Below are 20,872 nucleotides of genomic sequence, written 5' to 3'. Positions count from 1 at the left end.
GAATTAGATATTAATTTAGAGCATAATCTAGAGTTGGCATTTCAGGACTAAAATGCTTGGCAGCGTGAATCTGCCCTTGCTTCTGCAATGTCAGCCCTCAGCATTGAACACCATTATCTTTGTGGATCCACGGCACCTGAGCGTGTCCCACTCCAATCTGGTTTGCTATTGACATAGAGATTTAGCTTTATGCCATAGCAGGTGTTTATGCTTTGAGAGGAGTCTAACTTTGTCCTAATACTTAATTAATAGTGAACAGGGCCTGGTTATAGGATTAGATTGCCCAGTCCATTAAAATAGGTTTAAGGCTAAGCTTCTGGCTCTCACTGCCGTGTTTTGGATGGGAGAGTTGGCAGAAAGAAAAGGTTCACTCCTGCGGGGAGTTTCCAGGAAGCCACTTGTCTCGGAAAAGCATTCACTACAGTTCTTTTTGCGTCACTTCTCTGGAGTCAGGCAATCGTGGTTTTACAGAACAGCTTCTGCAATGTTCCGGCTAACATTGCAAAACGAGTCATGGCGGGGAGTCTGCTAATGAGGTCACCTCAATATTTGAGTAGGGAAATGTTTCCTTCCAGAAGTTAGTCTTAAAATTTTCATGAACGATGTCCACATTGTGCTTAAAAAACCAAAGCGTTTCTTTCAGTTTGGGAGGTTTATTTTTGTGGATAAAATTTAAGTCACTTCTGGGAGAATGGAACTTGCATTGGTCCTCGGGGAGTCACAGAGGACAGCGAGGCACAAAACACTTTCCAGACATCTGGTGAGGAGTAGCTCACCCGCCTATCACCCACTAAACTAGCCGCTCCTCCGTGAGCTTGCCCGCGTAACACTTGACTGCTTGATGCCCACTGGATTTCTTGTTTCCTCTTCCTAGAGAACTGAAACTTTGTTAGCCCGTTTTCCTTATTCATGGAGGCTTTCTGTGACTTGTTTCTCACTCTTAGTAAGACAATAGATGCAGAGGAAGGGATGAAGCAATGCCAACTTACACAGAGCAGTGGGCTCAAGGCCCCAGGGCCGTCAGAGGAAATGGAAAGTGTCTTATTCACATTTCTTCTGCTTGCTTTTTCTCCTTTTTGTTCATAGCAGGAAGAATGTGTCTTGTGTTTAACAGGCTATTAATTCCTTGGTGCCAGTAGCTCACATCTCTAATCCCAGCTACTCGGGAGGCTGACATCTGAAGATTGTGGTTCAAAGCCAGCACAGGCTGATAAGTCTGTGAGATTCTTATCTCCAACTAACCAGCAAAAATCCATACGTGAAGCTGTGGCTTACGTGGTAGAGCGCTAGCATTGAATGAAAAAGCTAAGGAAGGGACACTGCTAGAACACTGAGCTCAAGACACGCACAGAAAGGGTACCAACTGTTTGGAAGAACCTAGTAGTATATTTTATTTGTTCAGCTGATCTTGAAGATAAAGCACACTCTACAGAACACAGACATGTTTTTTAAAATTGTGTATGTGTAGACATCTCATAGTTCTTGTGAGGAGTCAATATCCAATGTCTCTGGGAACTACCCGGTATTACACTGGGTCATCTCATAATGATCTCCATGGTGCCACATCTTCAGGGGCCAGGCATTGTGCATTCCTCTCTCACATTCCTCTTTGACTCTAGACTTGACCACTAACATGCTCTGGCCAATGGGATATCACAAATATGACCCAAGCGTGTATTCTTCAACTCCTCACCTACTGCCTTGGGAATGCTGCTCTGAGTCCTGGGCACATCAAACCCTGGAATGAAGGGGTGAGGAGGAGGGGGGAGGGGAGAGAGAGAGAGAGAGAGAGAGAGAGAGAGAGAGAGAGGTACCATCCATCTGTTTGCACAACCATTACCTCGTTACCTGTCAAGCCAAGTGAAATACTTGCTTATCAGTCATCTCCAGATGTAGTGATAAAAACTATCCAGTAGAAATATAGGATCCTGAAAAATGTCACTTTTGCATAAGTTTTTGCATATAGCATTTTATTTTGCCATTATAATGTGGATTTATAAGTATACCAGTATAGATACTCTAAAATATGAAAGATATAATATATAAATATCCCTGTATATGTACACTGAAATACAAAAAAATATAGAAATGAGACAGCTTTCTATTAAGGCAGACTCCCAGATCTAGTTGGCAAATATATATATGTATATGTATATACATTCATACATACATATATCTGTGTATATATACATACATATATATGTGTGTATGTGTGTATATATATACAGTATAATTTAAGGGAATAAGAGATCACAAGGATTGAGTGGGAGAAACTGTAACAAAGAAACTAGAGAAGATATATGTTGTGTGTGCGTGTGTGCACATGCACACATGTGCTCACAGGCATGTGCATGAATGCACGTTCATTTGGCGGGAGACAGACCTGCAATGCAGAAAGCACGAGAGAGACATAAGTGAAGTGATTCGAGGAATCTAGTTCAATGGAAATGGCTCTCCGTGGGTGGTGATGAAGTGGTAGAAACATGCTAACTTCTGAATTCAAGACACAATGATTAAGACGATCTACATGTGGTTGCCCACGCATTAATTCACTATTAGAAGTCAGATTAACAAAAATGTTAGTATTCCAGGAGGTTCTTTCCTAAGGTTCTATTTTTTCTCTTTTGCTCAAGGCTAACGCTCTATCACTTAAGCCACAGTTCCAGAAAGTTTTCTTTTTTTTTTTTTGGAGTTAGAGCCATAATTTTAATTTATTATTATTATATTTATATTATCTTTACTCATACAAAGGAGTTACCATTCAAGAAATCAGTATAAATATAACACATTTTGATCAGTACCACCCCTTTCATTATTCTTTCCCATTCCTCATTGCTTGAAATTCTTAGCAAATTAAATTTCCATTGCTGGGGCTACAAAAAATAAAGGGCATTAAAAGTATATGACTTTAATTTGACACCAACTTGCCTATAGAATATTTTGTTATGTCATGTGTTGTTCTCTTTTGACTACATAGGGCACAGGAAAAATAGACTTTTTCATTTATAGGAAAACCAATATATTAAAGAATATTCAACATTGGAAGTATGTTTATAGTACAGTGTTGTCTTATTTGAATTGTTCCAAATGTGCGCATGTGCACGTTTGTGTCTGTTTTTGCTGAGCATGTTTTCAGTAGCTAATACATTCTCAGCTGAGGCCAAAGAGCAGTTATTCTTTTTTGGAGGGCACTGAGCCTAGTAGCAGGCCATCTATGGGACTAAATAGCTTCCTTCTGTGTATTCATGTGATACACATTTGCAGTGAAACTAAATAAATCCTCTCTTAATAAACACTTTCCACGGATCTTCAAAGTAGTGAGGAAGCTATGCATAAATATGCTCTCAATTGCTTTTGGCTTAATAGCCAATTAAAAATGAGAGCGAGGGGGAGAAAGAAAGATAAAGACAGACAGAGAACTCAAATTAAAGAACACCACTCTCTCTGTATCCTCTTGGGATCTAAACCTCTTGACTGTTCTAACATAAATTCCCACCTTCTTGTTAGATAGGGAAAATTGGAAGCAATATTAATCAAATCCTTCTCACTGCTTCCTTAATTGTCTTGCTATTATAAAGCGATGATTTCCTGAGAAGAAATCACTTGATGTGAAGCAAAATGCCATTTACCAAATGCCCCATTCAGAGACACCAGGTTCCATAGCATTTTTCCTTTCCAGCAACTGGTGACAACTGTGTGATTGTTAGGCAGGCTGGGTTACTTACCTACTCCTAGGGGTTTACTAATACCAACCACTATTGGCATTGCAAGGAAGGGGTATAAGGAGAACTTCAGCTGGCTCATTCGTAAGTGATAACACGGTGACAGTTTTTGTCTGCATAACTACTTTTCAAGTTACAGTCTCTAGTCTCCCCTTTCTTATCGCTTTACATGTAACCTAACTCCAGTAGAGGGCTCTTCCCCTACCACACGTATGCTGTGACAATTAAGGAATCCACCCATGCTAGTGGTGAGAGGGCACACAGTGACTTTTCAATGAGATCGGGTTAACACGACTGTTTTTATTTTGAAGCAGTGGTTCTTCAAGTGGTTTGGAGACCAGTGCTTTAGCAGAGGGTAAATGGCCCCCTGGGGACAATGTAATGGGTTTGCACTTGATCTCTTAAGGCCAAGTTGAAGTTTCCCTGAGAAATAAATGAACACATAGTAAAAAAATTTTCTACGATCGCAGGAAAGCAAATCTGGAGATCAATGCACTGTAATTCTCATATCACCATCTTTCTTATAGCTTAGGACACAGGTTTCCATCTTTTTGTCATTTATGCCTTCCTGCAGACCAACAACCTCTGAATAACTTATTAAATAATATGATTTCTGAAAATGCAGACTCCTGGAAAACTCCAGGAAGATTCTGATAAGGTCCCTGGGTTCATGGAGTCTTTGTAAATTTGTCCATTCATTTTAGACAAAAGCTGGCTAGATGGATTCTCTATCTTGGCTATGGTAAACGGTGCTGCAACAAACCTGGTCGTGTTGATGGCTTTATTTATTTATTTATCTATTTATTTATTTTTTGCCAGTTCTGGGCCTTGGACTCAGGGCCTGAGCACTGTCCCTGGCTTCTTTTTTCTCAAGGCTAGCACTTTGCCACTTGAGCCACAGCGCCACTTCTGGCCATTTTCTGTATATGTGGTGCTAGGGAATGGAACCCAGGGCTTTACGTATAGGAGGCAAGCACTCTTGCCACTAGGCCATATCCTCAGCCTCTTGATGTTTTTATTATAGCTTTGTTTGTGGTTATTTGTATAGATGGCCAGTAGTGGCATTACTGAGTCACAGAGAAGCTCTATGTTAGTCTTTTGAGGCACCCCCAGAATGGTTGAACAAGTTCATATTCCCACCCATAGTGTGGCAGGGTTGCCTTTTGGTCACATCCCTGCCAGTATCTGTTATTGTTAGTTTTCTTGTTAGCAGCCATTCTAATTAGAGTGAGGTGGAATCTCAGTTGTTTAGATGCATCTCAATGGAAGAATGGATCAAGTCAATGTGGTATGTATACACAGTGAAATTCTATGCTTCCATCAGAAAGAATGACATTGCCCCATTCATAAGGAAAGGGAAGGACTTGGAAAAAAATCATACTGAGCAAGGTAAGCCAGACCCACAGAAACCTAGGCAGCATGTTTTCCCTCATTTGTAATAATTAGAATGTGCTTATGGATCTATAATATAATATAATCTAAATAATAGTAAAAGACAAATAATTACACCTGGACATGATTAATTAAAGAGCACTCTAAACATTCACACAGAGAGAAAAAAGGATGATATTTTAGGAGAGAATCACAAGGGCTCTGCAGCTATGTGTATATGATCATATAAAATGATGCTCATCGAAATGAGTTCCAAGAAATGGGATCAAGAGGCTTCTGTTATTGTACTGTTTGCTTTTCTTTTCTTTTTACTTCTTGCCTTTTTTCTTTGGTTTATTCCCTGCTGCCGCTGCTTTTGATTTCCATATCCTTTGTCTTGTATGTAATTTATCTGATTTGGAGAGGGGAAGGGGAAGCCCAGAAACGGTGGGACAAAGGGTGAACCAATTCAACAGTGAAACCCTCTAGATACTCTGTTGGAAATGAACTATACAATGTGGGGAGGAAGGAAGTCAGGAGGGGAAATACTAGGAGAGAATGAGAGAAAGAGTGATATTGTTCAAAAGGAAATGTACTCATAACCTAACCTATGTAACTGTAATCCCTCCATACATCACCTTTACAATTAAAAAAAGAACACTTGGCTAGAAAGTTGAAACCACCTCTTCTGTTTACCATGGGTGATACAGAAGGCCCTTTTGTGGTGGACTTACTGTTATCCTTCCTTGTGGAATAAAATAAAACCATTCTTGCCTGCTTTTTTGATTTGTAATATCCCATAGAAATGAATCTTTGATAACTGGAAATGTCCACAGATGCAGGAAACACTTCAATGTTGATTTGGTATTTATAGGCTGTGAGATAGAATATGTATTCATTATTACATGGTGTTGGTAGTTGGTTTTGTTCAAGGTCATTCACATCAGTTATTAAAGTTATAGTAGACATTATGTATTGGTTATTCCTTATTATCTGTTTTCCTTTCTATTCCCTTATAGGAGACACCAGTTCATAGCTGGTAGTATGGTAGTATGGAATAACGTTTGTCTTTCTCCACTGTATTATTTGCAACTATGGGCATTATAGTACCACGTTTGGAGCAACATGATGTAATTGCAAGATGTGTATCTACATAAAGGAAATATCTATGTCTAACTGGCTGGAATGGAGATGCAATTGAGACTTGAGAGTGGTCAAGCTACTCTCACAGACCATGATGTAGAAGCCATGTATTGTAAATCACTGTTGTGAGCAAAGAAATTAGCATGAATGTGACCTGAGTGACCAGATCAATCCTAGACTGACTATTTTTACCCTTTCCTGTGTGGGAGAGATGTTACTTACTTTAATTTATGCGATTTAAATTTCTATCGCTTTCAATCACGCCTAATCCAAACTGATTAACATTATCATAGTATTTTCTCTGTTTAAATGCAAAGTTTGACTGAAATTCCATTTATTTGGATTTTCTTTGAGTTGGCTGGATTTTTGTTTAATTGAGACCTGATACAATGTTTTAAACGGATACTTCCTCCTCTCTTTTGGGCATGCAATCTATCATTTATCATGCATATGTGTTCAGGTGGCAGCATAGGCTATTAATCATTGGCCTTGCTCTATACAATGAGCTAGTATTAGTACTAATAAACCTGAGATAAACACAGTCCTTCTGTAATGTTTCATCTTGTCATCTTGATTAATTGAGATATTACTAGGAGATTAGTAAATGCACCTAGATCATGAGGGCTTTGACCTCATGAAGATGAATCGCTGAATCCATGGATAGATTTTGAAAGTGAATAGACTATTGGGATATAGTAGAGCTGGGAAAGGTGGGGCTTGGTTGGGGAACTAAATCATTGGAACTGTATCTGCTGTGGCTTTCTTGTGGCCACTTCTTATCTGTGCCCAATCATGCTTCCTGTCCACTCTGAGGTGAATCACCTCTTTTTACATATGGTCTCAATATCATGATACCCTCACCATGGGCCCAGAAACAAAGGAGCCCACCAGCATGGACTGAAACTTCTGAAACTGTGTTAAAACAGACCTTCCCACTAGACAACAGTAGCTCATGTCTATAATCCCAGCTACTCAGGAGACTAAAATCTGAGGATCATATCTAAAAGCCAGCCTGGACAAGAAAGTCCATGAGACGCTCATGTCCAATTAACCACCAAACACCCAGAAGTGGACCTATGATTCAGGAGGTAGAATGCTAGCCTTGAGCACAAAAACTCACGTGTCCAAACCCTGAAATTAAGCTCCAGGACTGACAACACACACACACACACACACACACACACACACACACACACACACACACATCAAATGAAAAGACAGATCTTTCTTCCTTTTAAGTTATTTTTTTCTTTTAAGTTATTTATAGAAAGCATTCTGTCATTGTGATGAAAAAGCTTACTGGTACACATTCTATCCATTTCCTATCATTTTTGAATAAAGCCTCTTTGTTATAAACTGTCTTCTGATATCTTCTAGTGTTTCTAGAGGGTTTTTGACAAATTCTCTAGAATTTAATAGAATTGAATGGTATGGTAGATGGTTTCCATTTTATTTTTCTGATCTTTGCCCAAGCCTTTGCCATTCTTTTTTAGGAACTGGAAGACTATCACGGGAGTGGAATCTCTCCACAGCTTAAGACTGAATTAGATGAGAAAGAGACATCTGAAGAGAGGGACAACTTAGTACATATTTTATTGACTTGTGACTACATATTAGATGATTTACCTGACTGAAAGGTTATATTAGTCAGCTATTGCTGCATAACAAACACCAATTCTTCATGTAAAGCTAATAATTTTGTAGGGTGGAAAATTATATGAGGAAAACCATTTTGGGTCCTTTTTCTGGGTGTTGCTGGATAGAGCTCGACAGACCTTATGCCTGACTTTTCCATCTGTTTTTAGCATGGCTAGGTACTTGACTGGCTAATAATGGTTTTGCTTTAGAATCGGACTATTGGCTGGATGTTAGTTGAGGAAATAAGGAAGATGAAGACATTTCTCCATACTATCCAGCAAGCTAGCCTGTGCTGCTTCTTATGGGCCCAGTCAGGGTTTCAAGAGAGTGAACTGCAGTGCACACGAGTCTGGATATATGGAGGACTTATTCTCACTCCTGCTATATTTATATTGACTAATGTACTACAGCGTCATTCCATATCTGTAAGATGGGGAAAATAATCAAAATACATTCTGGCTCTTCATAAAAGGGGTTGCAAAACCTTTAAATTAAAAAAAATTATTGTCAAAGTGAAGTACAGAGGGGTTACAGTTCTATCTGTAATACAGTGAGTACGTTTCTTATCCAACTTGTTACCTCCTCCCTCATATTTTCCCCTCCTACCCGCTCCCCATTTCCCTCTCCCCCCATGAATTGTACGGTTGGTTTAGCAAAACTTTTTGCAAAGAAGACATACAGGAAAGGATCAATTGTGTCCACATTAACAAGCTACCATAAACCATGTGTTCCATCCAATAGCTCTTCTCATGAAACCTTTTCTTAGGGTTTGATCACTTTTTTTTCTTTTATCCATTCTTTTTAGACATAGAATGGGTTCCGTGTTACCATATTACATGAGTGCAATTGCCAACTTGCTCATACCTTCCTGAACAGACACTTCATCAAAATTTCCTCAGTTAACCAGTGTGAATATGGCATTCCCCCCCCTCCTCCCCCGCACTGTCAGAACAGAGATTGGTATAATTCCACCCCCCCCCCCCCAACTGTCAGAACAGAGATTGGTATATTGGAATCTATCTATTACACAGGACAAACTGAGTATCTGTTTCTAACTTGGGAAGTCCTACTTTCTGTGGGAAAATGGTTTTAAACCCACATGCATTAAAACAATGTGAAAGAAGATGACAAATTTAATTAAATGATAATTTGGAAATTTAGACACTGCATTCACAAAGTAGAGCAGTTGAAAATGAAGAGCTTGCCAAGAGGTAAGTCAGCTAGAAACAGTCCAGGTCCTGCTATAGGAGAATAGAAAGCCTCAGGAAATCCAGGCACCTCTGGAAGCAGAGGGGAAGGGGAAGGCTGGAAACACCCGAAACTACAGGCCTGAGAAGGGGGAGTTAGATCCTTACCACACTTTTTATATCCTCACTGAAGACAAGAGTTTTCCTTAGAGAATGGTTGAGAGCAGGTCAATCACCTTGCTAATGGCGGGAGAATGAAATGAATGTCTACAGGCTGTGAGACAGCAGGTCCACGTTCCCTCTGTCCATCTCACAGCCCAGCAATGCTTACAGCCTGGGACATGCTTCTTGAATCTCCACAGAGCAGAAGGCTGGAAAGGCTCCTCTGTATGTGTTGACATGTGGCTATACCCTGGGGAGACAGTCAGGCCCTGATACAGGACAGTGGATCATGTTTATTGACAGCATACCTTCTCATGCAGAAATTCCATCTAGCATTTTAGTCTTAATCCTAAATATGTGATTCATCCATGGATCGACACAAAGTAGAGGAAAGTTTCAAGCATGAAAGACAGTGGCATAAATCAACCAGAGTGAATCAAAATAAATCTGACAATTCAGACATACTGCAATGAGGAAAACAAAACACATAAAATAACAAAAATAACCAATCCATACTACCACAGAAGCAGATATTTATTATAGCTAAGAAATAATAACATAATATCCTTCCTTCCTTCCTCCCTCCCTCCCTCCCTTCCTTCCTTCCTTCCTTCCTTCCTTCCTTCCTTCCTTCCTTCCTTCCTTCCTTCCTTCCTTCCTTCCATCCTCTCTTTCTTTCCCTTCCTCCCTCCCTCCCTTCCTTCCTTCCTTTTTTACTTCCTTCCTTTCTTCTTTTTCTTTTTCTTTCTCTATTTCTGCCAGAACCAGGGTTTGAACTCAAGGCCTCACACTTGCAAACATGCTTATTTGGCTGGTGCTCTTCCACTTGAATCATGCCTCAAGCTCATCTTTGCTAGTTATTTTGTAGAGTGGGCTCGGGCTATTCTATGGATGCATAGTACAGTAAAGAGACAGTGACCAATGTCTCTAGAATTATGAGAGTAAGTAGTTTCCAGTAAAAAACTCAACACTTGCTTCTGACAGGCAAGGCTCCTAATACCCTTTGTCCCAAGATGTCTGAATTTGAATCCCATAACAAGTGATTGCTACCATGTGTAATAAAATGGGCTTGGAAAATGTGATTAAGTTAGGGATTGTGAGATGGGGAGATCAGCCTAGATTGTCCAGGCTTTCACTATACTCACAAGGGACCTTTCAGAGGGAGACAAGTGGGAAAGAACCATGAAGATGGAGAAGAGGACAGGGAAATACTTCAAGCCAAAAGATGCAGATGGTTTCTGGAAGCTGGAATGGGATTTACCTGGATCCTCCAGAAGCAGCCCTGAAAACTTGATTTAGACTTCTGATCTCCATAGGATTAATTTAAGTTTGAATGCACTAAGTCTGTGGTGATTTGCTACAACAGGGAAGGAAAGACACATAATGGCCAAACCTTCATCCAGAGTTTTAGCAGAGTACAGATACCGTAGAGAGTCTCAACAACTTTCTCCTTCATTCCACTCCTTTTCTTTTTAGGAATGTGCTAGGGAAGATGGAAGGAAAGCCCAACACGACTAAGATGTCCAGGAGAAGAGAGGAATTCCATGATGAGAGAAGGATGGCTTCAGATAATTCACAGCAAAAATAACTGTCAAAGGGTAAGCTGCGTCAGATAAGGGCATAGAAGATTGGATGGCTGATTACTCTGTTCACTGTCGCGGGGGATGGTTAAGGACTCAGCCTCAAGAAGCCTGTGTTTCCATCTTGGTCTCATCCTTTAATAACTATGAAGCCAAAACATTCAACTCTGCTTTCTTATTTTGTAAGTGGAAATAATAATAGTGTTAACCACAAAGGCTTGGGATGAAGATGGACTTAATACCTGTAGAGTCCTTAAAGTAGTTTCTACAGATACCAAAGACTCAATGATACCTACTTTTTATTTATTTTATTTTACATTTTTTTTGTGTGTGTGTGTGCCAATACTAGAGATTAAACTCAGGGCATCGCGTTTAAGCTCAAGGCTGACACTTGAATCCTTGCTCAGCCTTTTCACTCGTGGCCCTCTCCCACTAGAGCCACACTTCCAGTTCTGGGTTTTTGCCAGTTAATTGAAGGTAAGAGTCTTTCAGATTTGTCTGCCTTGGCTGGCTTTTGATTGTGAGTCTCAGATCTAAGACTCCTGAGAAGCTAGAAGTATAGGTGTGGGCCACAGGAGCCATGCTTCACTTATTTTTGTGGTGTTGGGAATTGAACTCAGGGCCTTGCACAGGCCAGGCCAGCCCTTTACCTCTGAACTACATCGCAAGGACATCTTACCTTGTTATTCCCAGGAAGGTGTCATAGTTTTGCTGGATAGTTTGGAGGAGGAATTACTGACAGGCACAGGAATGGTCAATTCTTTTCCACAAGACAATTATAAATAGTATTACTGCTCAAGTTTCAGCTGTCGAGGACATTTACCATCATAATCATTTGACCATTAACTATTGATTTAGTCAACACGTGGCTTAAGTGCTTTGGGAGAGTGGGAGCAGAATGGGGGTGGATATGTGTGGAGGAGGATGAACTAGATGGGTAACAAATCAAATGATAAGGTAGTAAATTGAAATAATCAAGATAGCAGTTTAGGCATGCATTTAGGGACAGCTGGAAGAGTTAATACGGATTATTTATAGTGATTATGAGATCAGAGTGGGGAACTATTGATTTCCATTGTAAACCCCATGGTACTACTTGATTTTTTAGACTATTTATGTGTATACGTTGATACAATTGGAGAAATGAATAATGAACTTAATAAGTGTTGTAGAATACATTTAGCAAGGCAGAGCAAGCCACATCAACATTGCCAATACTATTATAATTACTGTTTCTTGACTGTATTGTCTAAGCTTGTGAGTTCTGCAGCAAAAGTGTTAGAGTTTTGGAAACTGCAAATATGCAATGACCTTAGATCATGTCCCAAATGGGGTTTCAATACCAGGACTCAGCTGTGCATTTGTGCTCATGTCTGTAATCCTAGTTACTCAAGGGCTGAGATCTGAGGTTTTTAGTTCAAAGCCAGCGCAGACAGACACAAATACATAAGACTCTTATTCCCAGTTAACCAGAAAAAAATCCAGGAGGAGAGGTGTGGCTCAAGTGGTAGATAATTAGGGAAAAGACAAGTGAGAATAGGAGACCCTAAGTTCAAGCCCCAGTACCAGGATAAAGAAAACCCAAAACAACACAGAAAGAATGGGTTCTTGACTTAACCTGAGCTACAAATAGAAAACATCTGGGTTATACACTGTAGCCACCCAGGGACTTTTTTTTTCCCCAGGATATTGCACTATCGGACTTTATTTTTATTTATTTATTTATTTATTTATTTATTGTCAAAGTGATGTACAGAGAGGTTACAGTTTCATACGTTAAAGCTTGGGTACATTTCTTGTACTGTTTGTTACCTCTTCCCTCATTTCCCCCTCCCCCTCCCTCTTTCCCTCTCCCCCCTTGAGTTGTTCAGTTGGTTTACACCAAATGGTTTTGCAAGTATTGCTTTTGGAGTCATTTGTCTCTCAATTTTGATATTCCCTTTCACTTCCCTAGCTCTAATACCAGTATATACAGTATCCAGTATATTCAGATGAGATACAGTGATAGTGCAGGTACAACCACAGGAACAGGGTACAAAAGGATCATCAACAAAAGAAGCTACGGTTTCACATGGCATGTTGAAAGTAATTACAACAGTGATATAATACTCGTTTCTGTATATGGAGTTCATTTCACTTAGCATCATCTTATGTGTTCAAAAGGGCATAGCTATTGGGCTCTTGTGATCCTCTGCTGTGACTTGCCTAAACCTGTGCTAATTATTCCCTATAAGGGAGACCATAGAGTCCATGTTTCTTTGGGTCTGGCTCACTTCACTTAGTATAATTTTTTCCAAGTCCTTCCATTTCCTTACTAATGGGGCAATGTCATTCTTTCTGATAGAGGCATAAAATTCCATTGTGCATATGTACCACATTTTCCTGATCCATTCGTCTACTGCGGGGCATCTGGGTTGGTTCCATATTTTACCTATGACAAATTGTGCTGCGATGAACATTGTTGTGTTGGTGGCTTTAGTGTGTTCTTGTTTGTGGTCTTTTGGGTAGATGCCCAAAAGGCACCCAGGGACTTTTAATTAAGAATCTCTGGGGTAAGATCCAAACATGAGTATTTCAAAACTGCCCAGGTGATGACAAAATGTAACGTGCTTGGGAACAACGTATAAAAAATGGCAGGGTCATTGCGTGTGACACAGCCCAGGGAGGCTGTGGAGGACAGGGCTGTGTTTTGCCTTTCACTGATGGGAGCCCACAATTTGCCTTAGAGGAGGCAAATTGAGTGTTGAAGCCAGGGGCTCTGAAGGTAGCAGAGGTCAGCAGCCACTCTGAGGATGTTTGGGGCTTTCTGAGGTCTGTGACTAAGATAGGGTTCAAGATCTTCTATAAGGACCTGACCAACAGCCACTTCTTTTTGTTTGATTTTGGAAAGACTGGGCTCCCTCAGGTGGAACTCTCAGGCCTGACACTTCAGCCATGTCTGTTCAAGTGCAGGTCATCTCTGGGCACTCCTTCAAAGGAGAGGAGGCTGGGGTCAGACGCCGAAGACTGCACTGTGGCAGGCTGTGAGCCAGAACCTGATACTACCTTTCCTCTGTCCCAAGAACAAATTGTGATAAAACTGCTGGCTTGTCTCCTATCTGATGAAGTCTTCTGGTCTCCAAGAAGCATAAAGACTCTTGGATAAGTTAAAGGAAAAGGTGTTGATTGGGAAAATGCAGGGATATGTGGGAATAAAACGGACCACGTTACATATCATGAAAACTAGTTGGTTTGGAATTAGTGCATCTGAGTTTGACTCCTCTTTCCATCTTCAGGGGGCATAGGCACTTTATTTTTGGCAGTTGTGGGGCTTGAACTCAAGGCCTGAGCACTGTCCTTGGCTTCTTTTTGCTCAAGGCTAGTACTCTGCCACTTGAGCCACAGCGCCACTTCCGGCTATTTTTTGTGTAAGTGCTGCTGAGGAATCGAACCCTGGGCTTCATGCATGCAAGGCAAGCACTCTACCACTAGGCCACATTCCCAGCCCCCACATGGGCTGTTTGTCCTGGCCTTTCTACCATGCTGTCTACTGACCTGTTTTGACCAGCCATTATTCTGCCATCGATTCTACTCCTTCAACTTCAGTTCGTCCAGACCTTGAAAACTGCAGACAAACAGCACTTGCTTTGACAATTGCAATCTGTCCTGTCACTCAGAGCTGAGAGTCTAAACTGCAACTATTCCATTCCTCATTTAGACAATGGTGAAATTGTTCTGTGGGATAACCCAGGAAATCTGTAGGCAGGGTCAAGAACATAGGAGGTACCGAATTTTATTATTCATATGAATAGTAGCTGTGGCCCTTACGTGTTGTAAATTTTACTGTTTTTTTTTAAAGGCTATCCCTAGGCTGGGAAGTTAAAGAATGAATTTGTTGGGGCCAGGAATGTGGCTTAGTGGTAGAGTGCTTGCCTAGCATGCATGAAGCCCTAGGTTTGATTCCTCAGTATCACATAAAAAATAAATAAAAAAGTTTAAAAAATGTTGGGGTGATGCTTAAAGGATTATTATTTATTCACTGGCTTTATAGTCAACAACAACCAACATTTTCAGTTGAGTTTTTAATTATCTTTAAGTAGTTGTGAAAGGGGTTTCAAATCAACACAGGAATATCTTGTTCAATGTCACCCCTTCCATCATGCTGCCCACCTACATTAGCTTGTTGTGAGACAGAGACTCGGCAGCTTTTACCTGTTAGTGTCAAACCACGGTGCGCTTCTCTCTGCCTCTAGAGTCACTAGAATACTGATACCTTGACCCAAGCCTACCTAAAAAAAATCTTAAGCTCGGAAAAATAAGTAAGTGTCCCTGAGAAATGTACTCAAGAAGGCTGGTGCCGATCCAGCCAGGCCTGCCTGCCTGCTGCGGCTGTCTCCTGCTCAACCCGAGTAGACACAGTTCCAGCCTAAGTCAGGTAGTTTCTATCTAGAAAGTCCTTCTGTTGTAAGGTGAAACCCAGTCTATCCAGTCAGAGAGATGCAGGGTACTCACCTGTTTAGAGATGGAACTGAGAGTCTTTATTGAAAAGGCTGGCGTCTGGTGGTGGACTCGTGTCTCAAAGATGAGCAGCCCAGAACAGAGCTTACACAAAGATTTTTTTTTTTGCCAGTCCTGGTGCTTGAACTCAGGGCCTGAGCACTGTCTCTGGCTTCCTTTTGTTCAAGGCTAGCACCACTTGAGTCACAGCGCCACTTCTGGCCTTTTCTGTTTATGTGGTGCTGAGGAATCGAACCCGGGGCTTCAGGCATGCTAGGCAAGCACTCTACTGCTAAGCCACATTCCCAGCCTACACCAAGATTTTAAAGACAAAAACCACATGCTTGAACATCCAATGTTTATCAGCTTGGTAGGATCTTGGTAGGAGCAGATGTGGAACTGGTAGTCCTGTGTGTGTGTGTGTTTGTGTGTGTGTGTGTGTCTGTGTATTTCCTAAATATTGTAATTTGGGTTAGAACCATGTTTGAACATGGTTAATTTTTGTCAAGTCATGCATAGTTTTACACTAGTTTTTAAAGGTATTTAGTTATTAGTCCCTAATATTAGACATTTAAATAGAGGATGTTATTGTTGAAACACTGATGTGTATTAATACAGTAGTTCCAAATGAACTAATGAATAATACACTAGGAAGACTCAGTATCAATTACCATGTAATTCATAGGACAGTTTATAAATCAGATACAAAATCCAATAATTATAGGACAATACTATGCCATTACCTTGACTCCACATAGTAATTAAAGTATAATTTTGTCAACAGTTCACATCACACTATCTGCTATTACTTTGTACCCAGGAATTGGAAAATAACTGGGTAGATTATTCTAGCACTAGTTTAGGGAGGAATCAATCTGTATGATCTTTACTGCAGTTTAGGAGCCAGAACTGATCTAAGATTCAGTGTGTAAATTTTGTTCAATGCTGTACTAATTTATACTAGAGATACTTAACACAGGAATTAGATATTTAGCTTCAGATACTAGCACAGGACAGAAAACGCTGAACAGCTGTGTTGAAATTGACTGAGCCACAGCTTTCTTTAGCAAGTGGGCAGACTATGATTGTTCAGCCTCCCATCAGGAGGTGTTTTCCTTTTAGATATATCAGCATCATTGGCAGCACACTATGCTGGAGAGACAAGAAAGAGCGGTCCACAAGGAGGCAATTGAATAGAATTACTGTAGAATGAGGAATAACTGAATACCACAGTATCATGTGCCCGCCAATCGAGTTGACAGTGTAAGACCACACAGAGAGGGAAGGATAAAGAAATTTCCACCCATTTCCACATGCAGCAGAGATGGCATGTGGGAGACAGTACGTGAGTGAATTCCCTGGGAGTTGATCTATAGATAATACTTCTGCCGATAGCTGGGCTGAGTTGCTTCACAGGTTTCATCTCAGTGGCAAGGAAACCGTGAGGAGACACAGAAGCAGTTGCCCGGCAACTACATCCACCCCCTGTGGGAAAGGATCACTCTTCCTGTTAAGCAACCTGGACATCAGCAGCAGCCCTGATGGGGTGGGATCCAGGTGTTCAGAGATGGCTGCCCCTCCAACCACACACTGGTCCTCAGGCAGAGGTGTCAGTTTTCCTGGACGTGAGGCATCTAATTCTAATTGCTTCAGGTGGCAACACGGTGACACCTACAACACTAGGTGGAACATTATAAAAATGAAATCTGACTAAATAATCAAATCCAATCTATTGGCCTCTTAGGCTTTTTTGCCAGCCAAGAGTGGCCAAACATCCAGGATTCCTAAACTCCTGGACATATATAATTAGAAACCAAAGAAAGGATCCATTTTTAATGCTGCCAAGATAGAATGTGGACTCTTGGATTCCTGTCCACCCAACATCATGAGACAATGGCCGGATGACTAATGGCAGCTCCCCTTGCGGTGACTTTAACCAGGGGTTATTAACACATATTGGAACCTCCCTAGGCTCGAAATGCCCACAAAATGGGCTAAGAGAGAAGGAATTCTGAAGTCTGCCCTTTAATGCTCCATACAAAGGCTCTCTGATATTCACTAGAGCCTCTTTCCCACTGTGCGCTTTGTGTCTCCCGCACTTGATACACCTGGAGGACTCTTGTTAAGAGCATACTTTTTAGTTTCCTGCTACCAGCTCTTCCCTTAATCTAAGACAGATCTGACTCATGGGTGGAGACACAAAATAGATGCTACTTCTTTCAGGAAATACTGTGAGAATCAAGCCACCCCTTTCTTCCTTGGAATTCCTGTTCTTGTTCTGTGTGTGTGTGTGTGTGTGTGTGTGTGTGTGTGTGTGTGTGTGTGTGTGTGTGTGTGTCTAGAAATTAGGGCCTGAGCATGCTCAAGGTTGGCTCTCTATCACTTGTACCTCACTTCTACTTCTGGCTTTTTGGTGGTTGTTTTTAGATAGACATCACTTTACTGTGGGGCTGGTTTTGACCCATGCTGCTCAGATCTCACCCTCCTGAGTAGCTAGGATTATAAGAATGAGCCACTGGCAGCTGGCCTATGTCTATACCCATCTTCTCTGTTGGCTATACATAACTGGAGGCAGATTTCATGATGTATATACATCTTTGGAATATATTTCAAGGTTGTCATTAAATTTCATAACATCATGAAAACTAAGATGAATGTACTTTTAGATATTTCCATTGTTTAACTGAAGCATTCCTAGATGACATAAATTGAAGATTACTGATCCACTGAATAAATATGTTTAGTCTAAGTTTCTTATCCCTTTCCTCAAGAAATTCATTTAATCCCAAAATGATTATTAATACCTTGCTTTTGGTTGACACAGGATATTCAGCGTAGGAATTAAAAGTGATGTCATTGAATGAAGTCATCCCGAAAGCTTGCCCCTCCCCAATACCCCATGCTAGGAATCAAATCCAAGGGCAAGTGCTCTACCACTGAGCTACATCCTGCCTTGAGTGTTTTGAGACAACGTATTGTTATGTAGCTGGCACTGGTCTATAACTATTGATTTCCCCATACATGGCACAGTTTGAAGAAGTTAGAGTTCCCTGGAGATTTAATAAGTCACATATAATTTGACATGGGAAATGAAGAACTCATATATTGTTGGAAAAGCTCTGGATGGGGGATCAGGAGACTGAGGAACATTTTTCCTTTATGCCTGTTGGTAAGGGCATGCAGAAAATGTCCCTGTAAAAGAGAATTTGGTTATGTGAATGCTAACATTTTCCGAGTGTTAATACAGCCTGTTATCAGTAGGTACCTTGGAGATGAAGACCCTAATGAGAAGAAAATGGAAAGGTGTGACCTTCAACTATTCAAGCGATTTGAAAATGAAAATAATGAAACAATGATAATTTTCCTACCCAGAGACTTGGATTTAGGAAAATTGTGGCTAGGCTTCTGTTATGGGTTGGATCTTTTAAAAAAAATTTAAAATTTATTTTTAAAGTGAAGTACAGTTTCATATGTAAGGCAGTGAGTACATTTCTTGTTCAACTTGTGACCTCCTCCCTCATTTTCCCCCTCCTCCTTTCCTTCTTCTCCCATGAGTTTACAGTTAGTTTATACCAAATGGTTTTGCAAGTATTGCTTTTGGAATGATTTGACTTACTTCCTGGTTCATGGCATTGTTGGAAGATAGTGGAATATTTGGAGGGGCCTCTTGGGGAGAAGTTAGGTTACCAGGTGCATACCCCTGAAAGAGAGAGTAAGACTCAGTCTCTTCCCCTCTCTTGACTTTCCAGCAACCATAAGGCGATCAGCCTTCTTCTGCTATGAACATCTGCTGTGATTTACTGTGCTGCCACAGCAAAGTTACGAGGCCCAGTGGGCGTGGACTAGATTTTTTGAAACAATGAGCCAATATAAACCTTTTCCTTTGATAAGTTGGTTATCTCGAGTATTTTGTCAGGGTGACAGAAAGCTAACAGAAGAAACCACCATGAAGATCCTTTTCCCTCCCTCTGTCTCAGTACCTGGGGCTTTCTCATCCTGGTCCTTTGCTTTGCCCTCCTCCTCGCCTTTTCTCTCTATTCCCTGTCTGTAGAGTTCTGGGAGGCTTCCTAAAGAGTTCTCTAGGGAAAGAGGAGGAGAGAAAGAGGGTTTTCTTCTGCTGCTTTATCAGTACCTAGGCGTTAAAGTAGTTATGAAAAACTTAACTCTCTCATTTCTGCCTTGTTGCTTTACTCATCGGCTGAGACACCAGGCAGCTCATCTCACTAGCTCTCAGCTCCGCTGTCCATCTGCTAATGCCATTAGGTTTATTTTTTTATTATTTCTATTTATTTATTTATTTATTTTGACAGTCCTGGGCTTTGAACTCAGGGTCTGAGCACTGTCCCTGGCTTCTTTTTGCTCAAGGCTAGCACTCTGCCACTTGAGCCACAGCGCCACTTCTGGCCGTTTTCTGTATATGTGGTGCTGGGGAATCGAACCTAGGGCCTCATGTATACAAGGCAAGCACTCTTGCCAGTAGGCCATATCCCCAGCCCCTGCCATTAGGTTTAAAGCAACGCAATTTTTTTTTTTTTTTAGCTCAAAGCAGTTTCTTAGAGTACAAACTCAAAAGAAAAAAAAAGCCGGTACATTTGAGTAGAATAAAACAGGGTTTTGTTTGTAGCTGTGGGAAATTTTAGTGGACTAGGGCAGTGCTTTTTACATTGTTTTCCAAAAATATTTGATGTAATTGGACCAATCTCCATTTTTGTACTTAACAGGAAACTAGCAGCCCTAGAGGGAGAAGTATTAATATCTTTATGCATATAATATATTTCTTTATGGCAATTTTCCAGAATGGGAAGAACAGGTCAGTGAAAGGGATGTGACTCAAACCATCTACAAATAAGCTGAACAATAAAACGAGATCTCAAAGTGTCTTGAGTTGCTATCAACAGAGTACTACCAGATTTCTATGGAATTTCTTTATAGACCAAATGAAGTCTCCGCTCCCCAAACTCCCCATAAAAGGCAGCAAGCCAGCGATGGTGTAGGTGAAGCCCAAAGATAGTGAATGTAAATACAAGTTTCAATGCTCAGTTGATTTACTGTCCTAATTATGTTTTACAGTACTTGATACGCAATAAAAATCCAGCACATTTTCTTAGTGTTTAACGTTGATTTAATAATCTTTTAATTTAAAAAAAATCAACATTTATAATATGCAAAGAAATGAAGGAGAAAGGCTTGCTAGAGAGTGAAGGAAAAGGACCACCAAACACATCTCCAACTCTCATTCACAGCTGCTGTAAGCAAATTATGTAAGCTTCTAGAGAGCAATTTGGCAATATGAATGAAGAATCATATAATGTACAATTTTGTCAATACAGTAATTCTTGTTCTAAGAATTTACCATAAAGGAATAATGTTGTGTGCACAGAGATAAGTGTATCAAGGATAGTCAACACAGGCTGGCTTATCTTACCAGGAAATTGGAGCCAAATGAAATGTTCAATGACAGAGACTTGAGAGCAGCCATCAGATGGGATGATGCAGACTCAAAAAGAACATATTGCTAAGGGAACAGAATGCATAGTATGGAACTCTTTTCCAAATTTAAAAATACCTTATTCACGTATAGCAAACACTTTGA

The sequence above is a fragment of the Perognathus longimembris genome, chromosome 21 (assembly GCF_023159225.1).
Source record: "Perognathus longimembris pacificus isolate PPM17 chromosome 21, ASM2315922v1, whole genome shotgun sequence".
Classification (NCBI taxonomy): Eukaryota; Metazoa; Chordata; class Mammalia; order Rodentia; family Heteromyidae; genus Perognathus; species Perognathus longimembris.
Note: the sequence above shows the minus strand (reverse complement) of the source record.